The 14,551-nt window shown below is 46.5% G+C and overlaps 1 protein-coding gene across 1 annotated transcript in view; it reads left to right on the top strand.

The window, feature by feature from the left end:
- Nucleotides 1–13,001: 13,001 nt before the first annotated feature.
- The window catches only part of GPRIN3 (GPRIN family member 3), a 41,339-nt gene continuing 39,789 nt past the window's right edge, over nucleotides 13,002–14,551 (top strand). Inside the window, exon 1 of the mRNA XM_053404089.1 lies at nucleotides 13,002–13,497. The gene's annotated coding sequence lies outside the window, so the exon portion shown is untranslated. The remainder of the gene's footprint in view (nucleotides 13,498–14,551) is intronic.

The raw sequence follows: 14,551 nt of genomic DNA on the forward strand, positions 1-14,551 counted from the left end.
CTAGAAGCGACATTTCCACATGTTCCCCCCAAAAGGTAAAGCCAGATTAAACTAGGCGTGGGGTGGAGAATATGGACTGGTGTTTTGATGCATTTGAACAAGAAGTATCATCCGTAAGCAGCACTGACTCTACAATAAACACCTATCTGGAATAACTCTAGATTTATAAAAGTTTTTATACTATTGGCCAGCCATTTGGCATTAAAATAATTTTTCCATAACCAAAGCACTGCATTAATTTTTGTTTATTTTTTGGCCAGCAAGGAGAGAAAAATGATCAGGAAACATTGAGCAAGTATCCTGGCAACAGCATTAATGTGTTGGGGAATGGGATGTAAATGTAAGCAATTTCCCTTCTGCACGGGCCCCTAAGGTTCTCCTTTGCAATGTGCAGAAAAGCAGTTTGCCGCTTTTCATTCTAATTAACAGGGTTTCAGCAAGAAGAGTCCTGCTCTCCACTCCTCTTGTGTTGCATGGTCCTCAATTTGTATGAATTTGCCAGGACAAATTATCTGCATGAACTCTCAGCTGTGAACTAGGCTGGCTGAAGATAAGTGTCCTTTGGTGAGACCCCTTCTACTTCCATATATCCCTTAGATGAGCAGTAGCTGTGCTCTTACTGGTGCTGGATGGCTGCCATTTTAATTTCCCACAATGCACCAGAAAGCGGCTACATTGTGGGCACTGTGGGAAATAAATATGGCAGCTACCGGGTCCTTATCAAAGCACTGATTTTTAAGAGGCTCCAGGTCTAGTCTAAAAAGCTACCCAGGAGTGCCACATAAAAAACAGTCTCTGGCTCCTCAAGGGAGCCAAAACGCTGCTCTTAACCCGGTAGCTGTCATTTATCCTGGTAGTTTTTGCTGCTCTTTGTCTGAAACCTACTCATTAAGAGAATCAGTTTTTTTTAAAAAACAAAATACAAGGTCGGATCAATGTTATAGGGTTGATAGGCTTCAGAGCATCAATGTGACATCCTGTGATTTGAGAAAACAATGAACTGACATCCATTCATTTCCAAACATGTCACTTAGGATCTGAAAATGTATCCGTTCAACCAAAATGTATCCATTCCACAAGTCACAGTTAAATAAGTAGTTTCACATTCCAAGCAAATATTCTGTCCCAGAACCCTGTCAGAGAGCACACCCAGAATGAAATGTTACTGTTTGTGGGAAATCCTTTTGGTACCTTAGGGCTACTTCATAGTTACTGTTCATATAATTAAGCACAGATAAATCTTTCTCTCATATACCTGGGGAGTTTCTACATTTCTCCAGCAACTTCTTGCAGAGGTATTCTGATAGGTTGCATTTATTTATTGCTTGTTTGTTGTATTTATTAATTTTCTATACTGCCCCTCACTGTTGAATCACAGGGCAGTTTACAATATAAAAGCACAAAAATACATACCATAGTAACAAAGAAAAACAATAAACCCCAGTATAGAACGTCGTAAACAGTTTTAACGGCCATAGATTGCTTAATTACCCAAAGGCCCTGGGAGAAGAGGAATGTTTTTGCCTGGCGCCTAAAGATATGTAGTGAAGGTGAGCCTTTGTTTGGAGTAGACGGTAATATTCCGTTAAACAAAATATTCCTCTTTCTTGGATCTGATCTGACTTATGTGGCAGGCAGGGTCACACACACATAAACAAGAAGCTGGAATCCAAGAAGCTGGAATCCACCAATTGGCAGGGCTGAACCCAGCCCGCCCCCTCCTTCCCTCACAATCACCTCACATATCAGAATCCAGTATTGTACTTTTGCTTTGTACTTGGCTATGTGTGTACAGCTGTGCCTACCATTGTTATGGAGCATTGTGGGAAATTAAAGGGGTAGCACTGCCTGGACTGCTGCCAAACCTGCAAGATCAGCTTGCCAGCTTGCCAGGGTCAACTGATAAAGGAGAGGCCCCGCCAAAGGAAACTCGAGATTCATAGAGTCCAACTGGATGTTCCCAAGAAGCCAACAAACTGGGCATGCATGAAATAGCTCTTTCGCACTCCTGCTTCCACCTCATCCATGGGTATTCAGGGGATGCTACCTCTGATACAGCCATCAATAGCCACTGATAGACCCGTCCTCTGTTTCTGATAGACCTGTCCCTTAGCCTCCTAGCTAATCTAAGCTGACGACGGATGGTGAGGACATCTTGCTTTCACAGAGTATCCCGTACATTAATTCTGCACTGTGTGAAGATGTCCCTTCTTTTCTTATCTGCCTTTCCTACAGTGAAAGATTCAAAGTGAGTCCTGGGGAACAAAGAAGGAAAGAAAGTAAATAGTTCCTTGATAGTTTTGAGGATGTATGCTTGTTATTCTGGATGCAAATGGCTTAAGCTGTCCTGTGGCCTAGTGAAGCACGCAGAAATGTAACTTTTAAACATTCGCCCATATGCACAGAGTCTCCAGAGCACCTCTGACCAGAAACAACCAGTTTTTTTGTGCAAATTTAATGAGATTTGCATTTTTAAGGATGGAAGTGCACTGATAATTGCTCTGAAACTGTTAGCCTGGTTCTTTGAATTGCCTGTGAGAAGCTATTAGTTGGCAAAGCCATCAAGCTTTTAAATTTTTTTTAAAAGGTACTCCAGGATAAGAAATATGAGGCAACGTTCACCCTCATGATGAATAAAATCTATTAGTGTGACTGGATAGACAAAGAGGGCAAATATGCCTGTACCTTTAAAGCAAGGAACCCTTTTTCACCTGAGGGCCACATTCTTCTCTAAGCCACCTTCCAGGGGCCGTATGCTAATGGTGGGTGGAGCCAGAGGCAAAAGTAGGCGGAGTAATGGATGTGACTCTTCCCTTTCTTCAGTTAGCTACATTCCAGCTGTGCCAAAGTCAGAGGTTTACATACAAATCTCCACCCAGGGAAGGAAGCCGCAAGAACACAAGTTCAAGAACACATTCAAGCTGGGCAAAAACACTCAAGGAGGACATTGGCCAGGGCCAGGGAGGGATGGTGGCTTCATGTGACTCATCAGCAGCAGGGAGATGCCTGGAGGACTCTTTGGTGCCAACTTATAATGCAGCTTTTTTCCCAGTCATTTGCAGAAGACTAATTTGGCCCAGTCTTGGAAGAACAGAGCCACCTGCTATATTGAAGGCAGCCCCCCCCCTGTACAGTATATTATGTGGGGTGGGGAGAATCCTTGCCCAGGTGCCCCTCCATTTTGGTTGAATGAGACAGACACGAAAAGTCCCGCCAAATTCTTTGATCCACAAAGAGGAAAGTGGGGGGAATCCAGGTGCTTATGAACACCAAGATCACTGGTTTCCTCTGATCTCAGGTGCCAAGACCCGCCCTTACCTGTGAAACATGGCATGAGGTCTGATTGATCACTGAATGACAACTGTCACACAAACCAATGGGAGAGAGAAGGAGTCCTTAAAAACTGACCTGTCGTATGCACACTAGGCTCCATCCCCACCCTAACTCCAGAATCGATAGCTGACCATCAGGAAACTTGCAAGTGACCATCCTGGTTGTGTTACTCTTGAGCAAGGTTGCCATATTTCAACAAGTAAAAACCAGGACACCCTGAAAGTAGTTTAGCTTCTTAAAGAAAGACTCAAAAGTTGTGGAGCCTTTTTTTTTTTTTTTTTACAAAAACGCCAAAAAAACTTGACTTGCCTAACATCCAGAACAAAGCGTCACATTTCATAAATCCCCCTACGACAACAATTCCGCCTTTGAAATCCCGGTAATGTCCAGGCAGCCCTACTCTTGAGGAGACCAGCTTAGGATCTGTCAGGTTTCAGCCACAGAGCTCATTTTCTTTCAGTATTCTGCTTTTGTCCATTTGCTTCATTCTTCCGTTCCTTCTGTCCTTAATAAGGATTCAGAATTTGGTGCTTACCAACTTCAGGGATCTTTGCAATCTCCCACTCGCTTAAACTGGGACACTCTGTGAATATAGGATTTGGCTGTTATAGAGAATCACACTCTTCTGATCTGTGGGAGAGACAGAGAGAGAGTTGGGTGCTGGCTTTAACCTCAAAGTGAGCTGAAAGGGATTGACTGGAAAATACAGGCTCCATTGGTTCAGATCCCCAGATTCCTTCCCAGCTGGAGAAGACTGTAAGTTCAGAGGGAAGTGTTGGCAGCGACTACCAGGTATGCGGGTGGCGCTGTGGGTTAAACCACAGAGCCTAGGACTTGCTGATCAGAAGATTGGCGGTTCGAATCCCCGTGACGGGGTGAGCTCCCGTTGCTCGGTCCCTGCTCCTGCCAACCTAGCAGTTCGAAAGCACGTCAAAGTGCAAGTAGATAAATAGGTACCACTCTGGGGGGAAGGTAAATGCCATTTCTGTGCGCTGCTCTGATCAGAAGCGGCTTGGTCATGCTGGCGACATGACCCGGAAGCTGTGAGCCAGCTCCCTCGGTCAATAAAGCGAGATGAGCGCCGCAACCCCAGAGTCGGCCACAACAGGACGTAATGGTCAGGGGTCCCTTTACCTTTTTTTTTACCAGGTAAAAGGCACAACTGGCCTACTCCACAAGGCCATTGGACATAAAAGGCTCTCCTGAACACCCGCCTTCTGCCACATAGTATATTTAAAATCATTGGTTCACTTGTGGTACTTTTGTCTACTTTGGTCTGTTTGTAATATTTCATGTTTACATTTTTATGTTTTGTAACCCACCCTTGGGTCAGTGACATTGAAGGGCAGGCCAGAAACATTTCAAATAAAATATTGAAATAAGAGTAAGTATTTTCTTCACTTTAGGCCTCCAGAACCTTTCCAGTGCTGTTTCATTGCAGAAGACTGAGATGACACCCAAAATATTTGCATACTTTGCATTAGCATAGCGTCCATTATGTACCTTAATGTTTTTCAATCCAAAACGAGGGAGGGTTTCCAACTACCTGGAACAAATGCTTTTCGTTTCCTCTCCGATTCAAGCCCGGTGACACAAAGGTGCCGTTGTTTAGTCAGAATCCAGATCCATTTGTGAGATACCTGAAACACTCAATTAGGCAAGGTGGAAAGCAAGAAGCACTGGAACAGCATGTGGAATATTTGCTGTATTCAGGTCGCATGGAGAGAGTGCGTGATCAGAGGGAGTAGGAAATGCACACAGGCTCCGCATCACTTTTCTTGCTTTTTTTATCCCCAATGCAGCTGGGTCTCTAATTGTACAATTAACCACATCTTGCGAAGGAGCTGTGTAATCTGAGTGGACTCTGTCATCCGCTGAACCCAAAGGCCGGGGGGAAGGTGGCTCATTTGTTTGCCTGTTTTTTCACTTTGCTCAGGGGTGGCGTGTTGCAGGCTATTAATAAAATGATAACCTATCATTCTAATTGCCTGTTCTTTGGGAATGTCTGCATCCGTTTTTTACAGTGGGGTTTTGTGTAACGACAGCTGCCTATGGCCGTCCTTTGTGGGTGAGGCAGGTGGCAACCAGGAAATAATGTTTGTTTTGTGCCGGCATCCTGGCTGTGAAATCTCTTTCCGAGACAAGTTCTCTTTGGGTCATCATTGTTATGACTTAAGATACCAGGCTGAAATATTTCCCTCTGTGCTTTAAACAGCAGCTGATGGTTCATTCAGACATTGGGATCATTGTGTTAGGCTCTCCTGGTTATACTCCTCATGCCCTCCCAGTTTCTAATGTTCCTTTTACAGCAAATCACCTGCGGCATTATGGAACGGTGGCTTTTTTTATCGATATACCACCATGTCACACTAAGTTACATTCACACCAGTGAGTGTGGCGTGCCAAAACAGGCATCATTGGACATATTGCCAACCTTCTGCCCCTTTATACCCTCCAACAGACATAATCTTCCAGGTCCACAATCCTGTGCCAGTCACATGACACCATGGACCCAGAAAAAGCACATTGTCAGGTATGGTACCCAAAAACGCACTTTTTGGGGCACCGTGCAAGATCACAGACGCCAAACCCCCACTTTTGGGGGGTGGATATTTCAGCCTGAAATGATTGCCATACTCTCGCGGGGGGTGGGGGTGGGATGTCCCGGTTTTCCTGGGGCAGTTGTGCTTCTGTTTCCCCATGGTTCATGTATGAAAGCAGTGGGAAAGAACTGTATGCAGGGTTCGCACCCCGAATTTCATCCCTCAACTTTCCAGGTTAGTGGTGTGCCATTTTTTTCCCCCTGGAAGCAATGAAACTGGAAATGAGCACTAAATTCAACTAGATTTTCCAGAAGTGGCTTCTAGGTCATATGAAAGATCACATAAAATTTTGAAATTATTGAGTAAGGAAACATTGGGAGGGGAATAAATATGCACCCTGAATTGTATGAAGCTGTTAGTACTTCATTTCATTCTTTGTAACTGTGGCTTAGCATTACATGCGAACCAGGTCAATGTGTGAAAATATTTTCTTTGGCAGGAGGTTGGGGGGAGCCTGTGTCTCAGCTGCAGTCAGCCAAGTCTCAAGCTGGGAGGCTTCAGCTGGCAATGGGTTCATGGGAAAGGTAGATTTTGAGCTGAAGAAAGGGAGAAGTGAAATCCCATTCTGGGAGAGAGTACCAGGAAGAAGGGGCACCAGGGAAGACGACTGAATTTCTACAAGCAGAAGCTCAAGAGAGAAAGGGAAATGAAAATATTCAAAATGAGAGACCAAGGCAGGCATAGGCAAACTCGCCCCTCCAGATGTTTTGGGACTACAACTCTCATCATCCCTGACCACTGGTCCTGTTAGCTAGGGATGATGGGAGTTGTAGCCCCAAAACATCTGGAGGGCCGAGTTTGCCTATGCCTGGACCAAGGGGATGTGAAGATTTCAAAAGTCATCCTGTTATGAGGCTTTGAGAAATCGATGTGCTTTTGCAGAGCCCCCAATCATTTCTGATAACATTTCTGTTTTCGTGTGAGGTGAATTTTCTGCTTACGTTAAGACAGGCTTGCAGTTTCCAATACGCTCTCATCCACAGGAAATCAAATCAGAGGAGCAGTGACAGTGGAGCTTCTCAACACTTGGAGAAATGGAGACCATGCCAGAATAGAAATCCTTCCAGAGAAAATTCATTTGTGATCCGACCCAGTAAGCCAAAATGGTCCCGTGGTAATCTGCCTTGCGTGTCTTCCCATACAGCTGTGCTTCTCAGTCGTCGATCGCCAATTGCTCTCTTGAGGCCTATCAAGCAACAGCCCAATTGACCTGATACGGTTGGCAGAATCCAGTTATTTCCTCCACCACCCTGTCAGCGGCCAAGTCCCAGATCTCATTTCTGGCAAAGCCACCTCTTGCCCTGACTTCTTGCAGCTTAGTGTGATTGTTGGAATTGCAAAGTTAATCTGTCCATGCCCCGCAAATACCAAATACGGCAAGACTTATCAACATGCTTTCACAAGTTAGCTATATTTATCTTAAGAGCGCAAGGTCGGTCTCCCTGTTCCTGTAACTCTTCAAAAAAATTCACTATTCTTTTATATGTATTTAAAATTCTTTATTTAGGACGTTCCTGCGGTGGCAGCAGGGGAGTCCTAACAAAGGACTCGTGCAGAGGCAACTAGCATATAATTTGTAAACATCAAGCAATAACAACATTCTGTTTTAATCATATGTGTGTGGATTTTACATAAATGGCACTACAAACATTAAAAGGGAGTACCATACCCCCCCAAAGCTCCATCTTTCAGCCTGCCACCACAGAACCTCTCTACTTAGTCACACTTGACCTCAGTATATGCATTTTTTATAGGCATTACTTGACTGGAGTAGTGCATTGCAAAACTCGGAGCACTGCAAACTTTAAAGGATGGCTGTGTTTCCGTTCTCATATTGTTTTGGAAAGCTCACTTGGAAGAAAGGTGTGATATAAATGAATGTAAGTAGTAAGTAAAATACCCTATTGTAAACAGGTAGCTGTTTACAATCACCCTATAAATGTTGTTGGCATCCGCCTGTCTTGAGAGACAATGGAGTGCGCCTCCAGGGGTGAAGTCAAACAGCTGTGCTAGCAACTCTGAGGTGACCACCCCGGGGTGCAAGCCTGGGCAGCGTGTATTGAGGTCCGGTGCTGCCCAGATGAGAAGACAGTTGAGATTTCTATTCTGTGGAACTGTTGCGTGTCACATGTCTGTTTACATTCCAGCACAGCTTGCTGGGAAGTTCCATTGTGTGTACAGCTTTTGGTTTTTCCAGTTCTCTCAAAAAAACAAAGAGAGAGAGAGACAACATGTTTCTTTGTCCTGATTTATGCTTAATAAATCTGTAGTTGTAGTATGCTTTCACAAGCCTCACACCTATTCTGTGTGCGCAGTTCGATCTGCTAATAGTGTGCCCTGGCTCAGAAGCCCAGGTCGCTGATTTACGTCGGAGCAGAGGCCGATGGTCTTCGCAGCGGGACAGCTGGAAGGAGACAGCCCAGCTGGGGCTAGCCAGCTGGCCTCCTGGCCCTCTGCATGTCGACAAAGACATCCCCCTTTGGACTGATGTGGTCCAAAGGAAAGCAATATGTTTGCATGGTTTTGGGGTGGGAATGTTTTTCAGCCTTGCCTGCAGATGCCTGGGACTGACCCTTCTGCATGCAAATATGTTCGACCGTGGAGCTATAAACCCTTCCCCACTTTGCACCAGCGGATAACAACTCCTGAAACGGAGCCATACAACACTTAGCCTAAGGTAGCTGAATACAAGTTCTGACCGTAGCAAGACCTGAGCCTTCTCTTAACTGCAAAGCAAGTCAGAAATGTGCCACAATGAATAAACTTTATGCTGGCTCCAGGTGGAAAAAACTAGGTTTTACCAGACCAGGCTACACCAGCCTGCAATTTTAAACACACTTACTAGGGACAAATTGCCATTGAATTCGTTGAAATTAACAAGTCAAGCTGCACAGTTGCAATTCTAAAACAAGTCCCACTAAACCTGCTCAGGATTGTCTGAAATTCCATGCACATTTAACAGCCAAAGCCAGGGGTGAAGCTAGGCTTTATTTAACCCAGTTTGGCACCGACCCACTCACGCATTTGTGTACACACACACACACACACACACACACACACACACACACACACAGGCTGGGAGCCTCAATGGCACCTCTCTGGAGGTTACACCTGAGGCAAAAAAAACCCAGTTAGCCCCCCCCCCCCCCGGTAGCTATGGCTCTGGGCAAAGCTATACATTATACAGCGGTACTTCGGGTTAAGAACTTAATTTGTTCTGGAGGTCTGTTCTTAACCTGAAACTGTTCTTAACCTGAAGCACCACTTTAGCTAATGGGGCCTCCCACTGCTGACGCACCACCGGAGCACAATTTCTGTTCTCATCCTGAAGCAAAGTTCTTAACCCATACTATTTCAGGGTTAGCGGAGTCTGTAACCTGAAGTGTCTGTAACCTGAGGTACCACTGTATTGCCAGAGAGGTTCCCAAACCCATGTGTGCAGAGGAGTGTGACAATTTCCAGGATAGAAATGGCCAAGTGAGTGGGGCTGCTTAACCCTTCTCTCCACCTGTCATTCCCCCAACCAACCCATCTTCCCAGCTGTTTCCCTGCAGCCTGACTTATTTCTGGAACTGGGAGTCAAGGGGATGTGGGCAAAATAGCTAGGCAGGAGAGGTTGCAGGGGAATGGGAAGAGTCATGGGGAGAGCTGTAGACTCCATCCCACCTGCTGCTTCTCCTCTGAAAATATATCTCATGCCCATTGCCCTGCATTTGTGGCCCTCATCAAACCCAGTGGCTGGAAACTTGTGTTAACAGATGGAATATATATCTACACCCTAAGCCCTGCTGAATCCAGGGCCAAACTAGATGTGGCATGAAGTCATTTGCATCTTTCGTCTAACATATTTGTTTACAAAACTAGAAGGCTCTCTGGAAGGCTTAACCCTTTCCCCTCCACCAGTTGTTGTTGACTTGCTTTTGCTCAAAATTGCCTCTCCTTGTTGGTTTTCCACCTACAGGAGGAAACATATGCATGTCTGTATCTCTGCTATAAAGGCAGCTGCTGGGTGATTTTTAGAGGGGAAATGGTGAGTGGGGAAAGGATTAAGCAGACCCTCATACCTCATCTAGTTTGCACATTAGTGGCACTTTTGAGTTTTGGTTTAGAGTGCAAGTATGCACGAATAAGAGAAACTTCCTTTTTTGTGTGCAGAAAGGCCTTGCAGAGAAAACCATTTTTGGTTGTTAGCAAGTTTCTGAATAAACCTAGGGTAATTATTGCCTTGGATATCTCTTTGTCAAATTCATCTCTGTTAGCCAAATCCTAGAATAGATTCTACTACATAAACTGAAGCTGGTGTTTATAGATGCTGCTGAGATATAAATAGACTTCTGATGGCAGGCTGTGTAATAGGTTTTCCATTTTCATAATTTGGAGACAGCCAAAGAGCTTGTTAGTGGGGTGGGGTGAGATGAAGAAACTCTGAAGCATACATAGATGCAACTCAAGGTCATGTCCAAGAAGCTGGAATACAACAAGTATTTCACACACTGCAGATTCTTCTATCCAGCCACCCAAAGTTTATTATAAATCCTGCAAGTTCACCACACCCTGAACCAAATTAGGGAAGCGACTCAGATTGGATGTGATTTGTTAAGATTGCGAACATAAACTCACCAGCTGCAGCTGAACTAACACACCCCTTGGTAACCTCTAGATTAGATTACGGCAGTGCACGGAAGCCGCCTTTGAAGAGACCTTTGCTGTTCACTACCAGCCTCCACCAGCCAAAGGTCTCCCACACCTTAAGCAACTTTCCCTTTGTTCCGTACTGCCTCCCAGAACCCCTGTGTAACGCCACCTCTCATTCTTCCATCAAATACCTCCTCAAAATCCACCTCGTCCGTGAAGACTTTGGCTCAGCCCTCAAGTTCCCACGCCCTCCTGCAACTCAGCCTATAATTAAGCCTAATGCACTTAAATTAATCCTGAGCAATTGCATATTCCTTCCCTGCTTATCCCTGCCTCCCCTCCCTCTGCTGTTTCCTCTGTGTCAAATTTTAGATTGCAACCTCCCTGGCGCAAAGACCCGTCTTGTTGACCTTTGCTCTGCAAGATGCCATCGCACACCGATGACACCACATGCGCAGGCCTGCTTGGAAATTGCCACTGGCCCAGAATTTAGTGACTGGTACCAGCTGGGAAAATGAGACCAATTGTGAAGGAGCTACGCTAAGTTACTGGTGACTTTGTGGGCTCAATTCAAAGTTCTGCTGTTGCCCTTTTGATGCCTGTAACAGGATGAAGGGAAAACCTGCTAAAATATGCTCCCTGCCCTCCTGAATGTCTTCTTCTTCTTCCCCTCCTCCTCCTCCTCCTCCTCCTCCTCCTCCTTGTAAGGCCTTGCTTAGTGTTCTCTCACCATAGGAATCTCAAGCTTGGTGAATAGATGCAGTGCTTGGGCGTGTTCTGCACAAGCAATGGAATGAGGTGGCAGAGTGGACTGTACCACTTGAGATTGTAGGTCGTGATGGGTGGCTACCACTTTTTAAAAGCTTTCCCACAAATGAAGCTTAGTTCCAGAAGCAAACAGGTAGAGGCCATAGAAGGCTGTATCCTGCACTTGGCCCATGGTCTGACAGTTCTCTACAGTGGTACCTCGGGTTACAGATGCTTCAGGTTACAGACGCTTCAGGTTACAGATTCCACTACAAAAATAGTACCTCGGGTTAAGAACTTTGCTTCAGGATGAGAACAGAAATCACACGACAGCGGTGCGGCAGCGGCGTGGGCCCCATTAGCTAAAGTGGTGCTTCAGGTTAAGAACAGTTTCAGGTTAAGAACGGACCTCCAGAACGAATTAAGTACTTAACCCGAGGTACCACTGTACTTGCAAAGAAGCATTATGTCGTTTTTACGGAGAGGAATATTCCCTTGACCTCACAGGTGGCTGAAGGGCGACCTTCTTGCAATGGCACAACACCAGAGGTGCAAGAGGTGTAGGAATGTTGCAGGTTTGTCAGAAATGGAAACAGGAGTGGAAATTGCCACAATTCACATATTCGCCCAAGGTCAGGAACGGAAATTGCACAAGCAAATCCAAATGGTCATGGCTAGTGTTTCTAGGTCTTTCTTCCACATACCCTTTTGCTTGTTATTCATTATTATCAATAGTGAGTTATTACAAGCGTTTATCTGTGCAAGTGAAGTACCATGTATATTGACAGCGTCATATTAATTCGTGTTAAGCGTCTATCATTTATGATTTTACATTTGTCTTCACAGAAAGCTGGTCTACTTCCCCACCACAGGACCATAGCTGTCAACATTTCCCTTTTCTTAAGGGAAATTCCTTTATTCCAAATAGGATTCCTCACAAGAAAAGGGAAAAGTTGACAGCTATACACAGGACACACCAGCATTTCATCAGTAGAATGCTTGCCATGGTCCCTTCACATACACCCTTTCAATAAAATATTTGAGGGGACCACCCCCCCACCCCAAGTTGATGGGCATTGCCATTCAAATGCTGTGGGTGCACAGATTTGATTTGATTGGGCTTACCCCCCCAAAAAAAATTATTAAAGCTGGCACCCCCGATCGATAGAACAGAGAGGCTTCGGCCTTCTGCAATATTTAACACCAGAAACGAACAGGCCATTAAAACCAGGTTTCCCGTCCGCTGGACGCTGCCTGCACTGAGCCGTCTACTCTAAACTGGGCGTGCTGGCTCTGGATAACACTCTGCACATGGGCAGGAGCACTCTCCTCGTTTCCATTGCTGCCAATCTCTGGCGTCCAAGAGAGGTTACAACTGAGCTGCCCCCCAATAAATGGGAACGAAGAGAAGGGCGAGTCTGGACGGCACTTGGCGGGGAGGAACGAAAACCTGGCCCCAGACGGGCGGAAACTTCAGCTACTGTGTCTTCCTCTCTCCCGCAGCAGGAAGCTCTTTGAGAAATGCGTCGGGCGGAGAGGCAACCGGGGCGAGAGGCCTTCCTGCTCCGCCTCCCGGGGCTGCTCTGAATGCCCCGACTCCTTGCCGGCGCAGCCAGCAACGCGCGCCTGTGACGCGCGGGCGCGGGCGCGCGGCTCCCTCTCGCCTTGCCACATCGCGGGCCACCTTGGAGGAGCGGCTGCTCCGAAGGCGGTCGCAGGCACAACCGCTGCGGGAGCTGCAGGCAGCGGAAGCAGCCGCCTCCCCGTCCGCCCGGCCAAGCCTAGAAACGCCCCCCCAGGAGGCACCTGCGCCGCCCTCTGCAACAGCGCCAAATGCGCGCCGGGAGGAGCCGGAGCCACCCAAGCAGCCGCGGCGTTCCCGGCTTCGCCTCCGCTTTCGACTTGTGGCTCCTTCTCCCCACGGTGGGTTTTCCCTCAAAATCCGAGCCTTCGTAGACGAGGCTTTCCGGGTTTCGCCCGCGTTGAGATCCATCCTGGCCGCTTGGGCGCCTGGATCGCGACCTGGAGGGTTCTTTCCGTCTGCGTTTTTACGCGCCAGGCTGCGAGCGGGGAAAGCTGCTCGGTTGCTGCTCCGATGAGGAATTTCTCTGCAAGGTCATCTCTCCTGGCTGCCGGTGCTGCGGCGGCGGCCGCTGCTGCTTCCCCCTGGCTGCGGAAGGTAAGCGGAGGCTCGGGGAGTTGCGCTTGCGTTGGGGCAATGCAGGTTGCAGGCGGCGGCCGGTGAGGATCCTGATAAAAATCCTGCCGCGTCTCAAATATACGTTGACTGGATTACTCCTAGGCGCTCGCGTAACTGGAGAGTAATTCATTCTTCCAAGGAAACGTGCCGAAAAGCGCGTGGCCACGGCCATAAGCACGGCGGAATTGGCATAGGCTTAGGATCGCGCTGCGCCTAATGGAAGAAATGGCATCCAAACCCCTTCCTCGCCAGTCTTGTTTTCATCGTTTCTCTCCCCTTCTAAAAATGTAAATAGTATTATAGAAATCCCGCTTTGATAGGAAGAAACCACTTACTAATAATAGGTCAACTTTGCAGATAAGTTCAGTTGCCCTGGCCGTGGTTGCATTCATTTCAGGCACATTCAACCCTAATATCTTCTTTGCAGATATGTAGTTTTACTGGTCTTTGTAGGGAGAAACGAAGAAAAAAAAGTTGCACGTGTGTTTTTGGTATGGGAGTGATGGGCAAATGTGTTTATTTTAAAAGGGGGTCAGTCCTCTCCTTCAAGTGATCTTCAGTTTGCATGCACCAAAAATTAAATCAGGTCAATGGCCAACTCAAATTATGATGGTATTATTAGTTACATCCCATAAAAGCTTTGATGCCTTTAGGATTGCTATTCTCCCCTAGAAAGGAATTGGAAGAGACATCCAATGAGAATTGCCTTGGGGAAGAGGGAACAAACGAAGGGGACTGGATTGAAGCCCAGATGCGTGACATGTGTACTAACTGTTTACGAGCTGCTTTGATGGCTGGATAATTTATTATGAAAATAAAGCACTTGAGGGAACTTTTCCCAGACGCAAGGTCAGGGCGAGAGGCCCTGGTGCTTTCAAGAGGCCAGCTGCTTCTTAGGCTACTTTTGCACAAATGATCCTTCCAGGCTCTCAATCCTTTTTAACTACGATTCTGATCTTGCCGGAAGTCAAGGTAAATTGAGGCCTGCACCAACCCAGGTGTTCTCCAGAGCACATACACCACTGTTCTGCTT

Source organism: Podarcis raffonei, chromosome 9, assembly GCF_027172205.1.
Source record: "Podarcis raffonei isolate rPodRaf1 chromosome 9, rPodRaf1.pri, whole genome shotgun sequence".
NCBI classification, from domain to species: domain Eukaryota; kingdom Metazoa; phylum Chordata; class Lepidosauria; order Squamata; family Lacertidae; genus Podarcis; species Podarcis raffonei.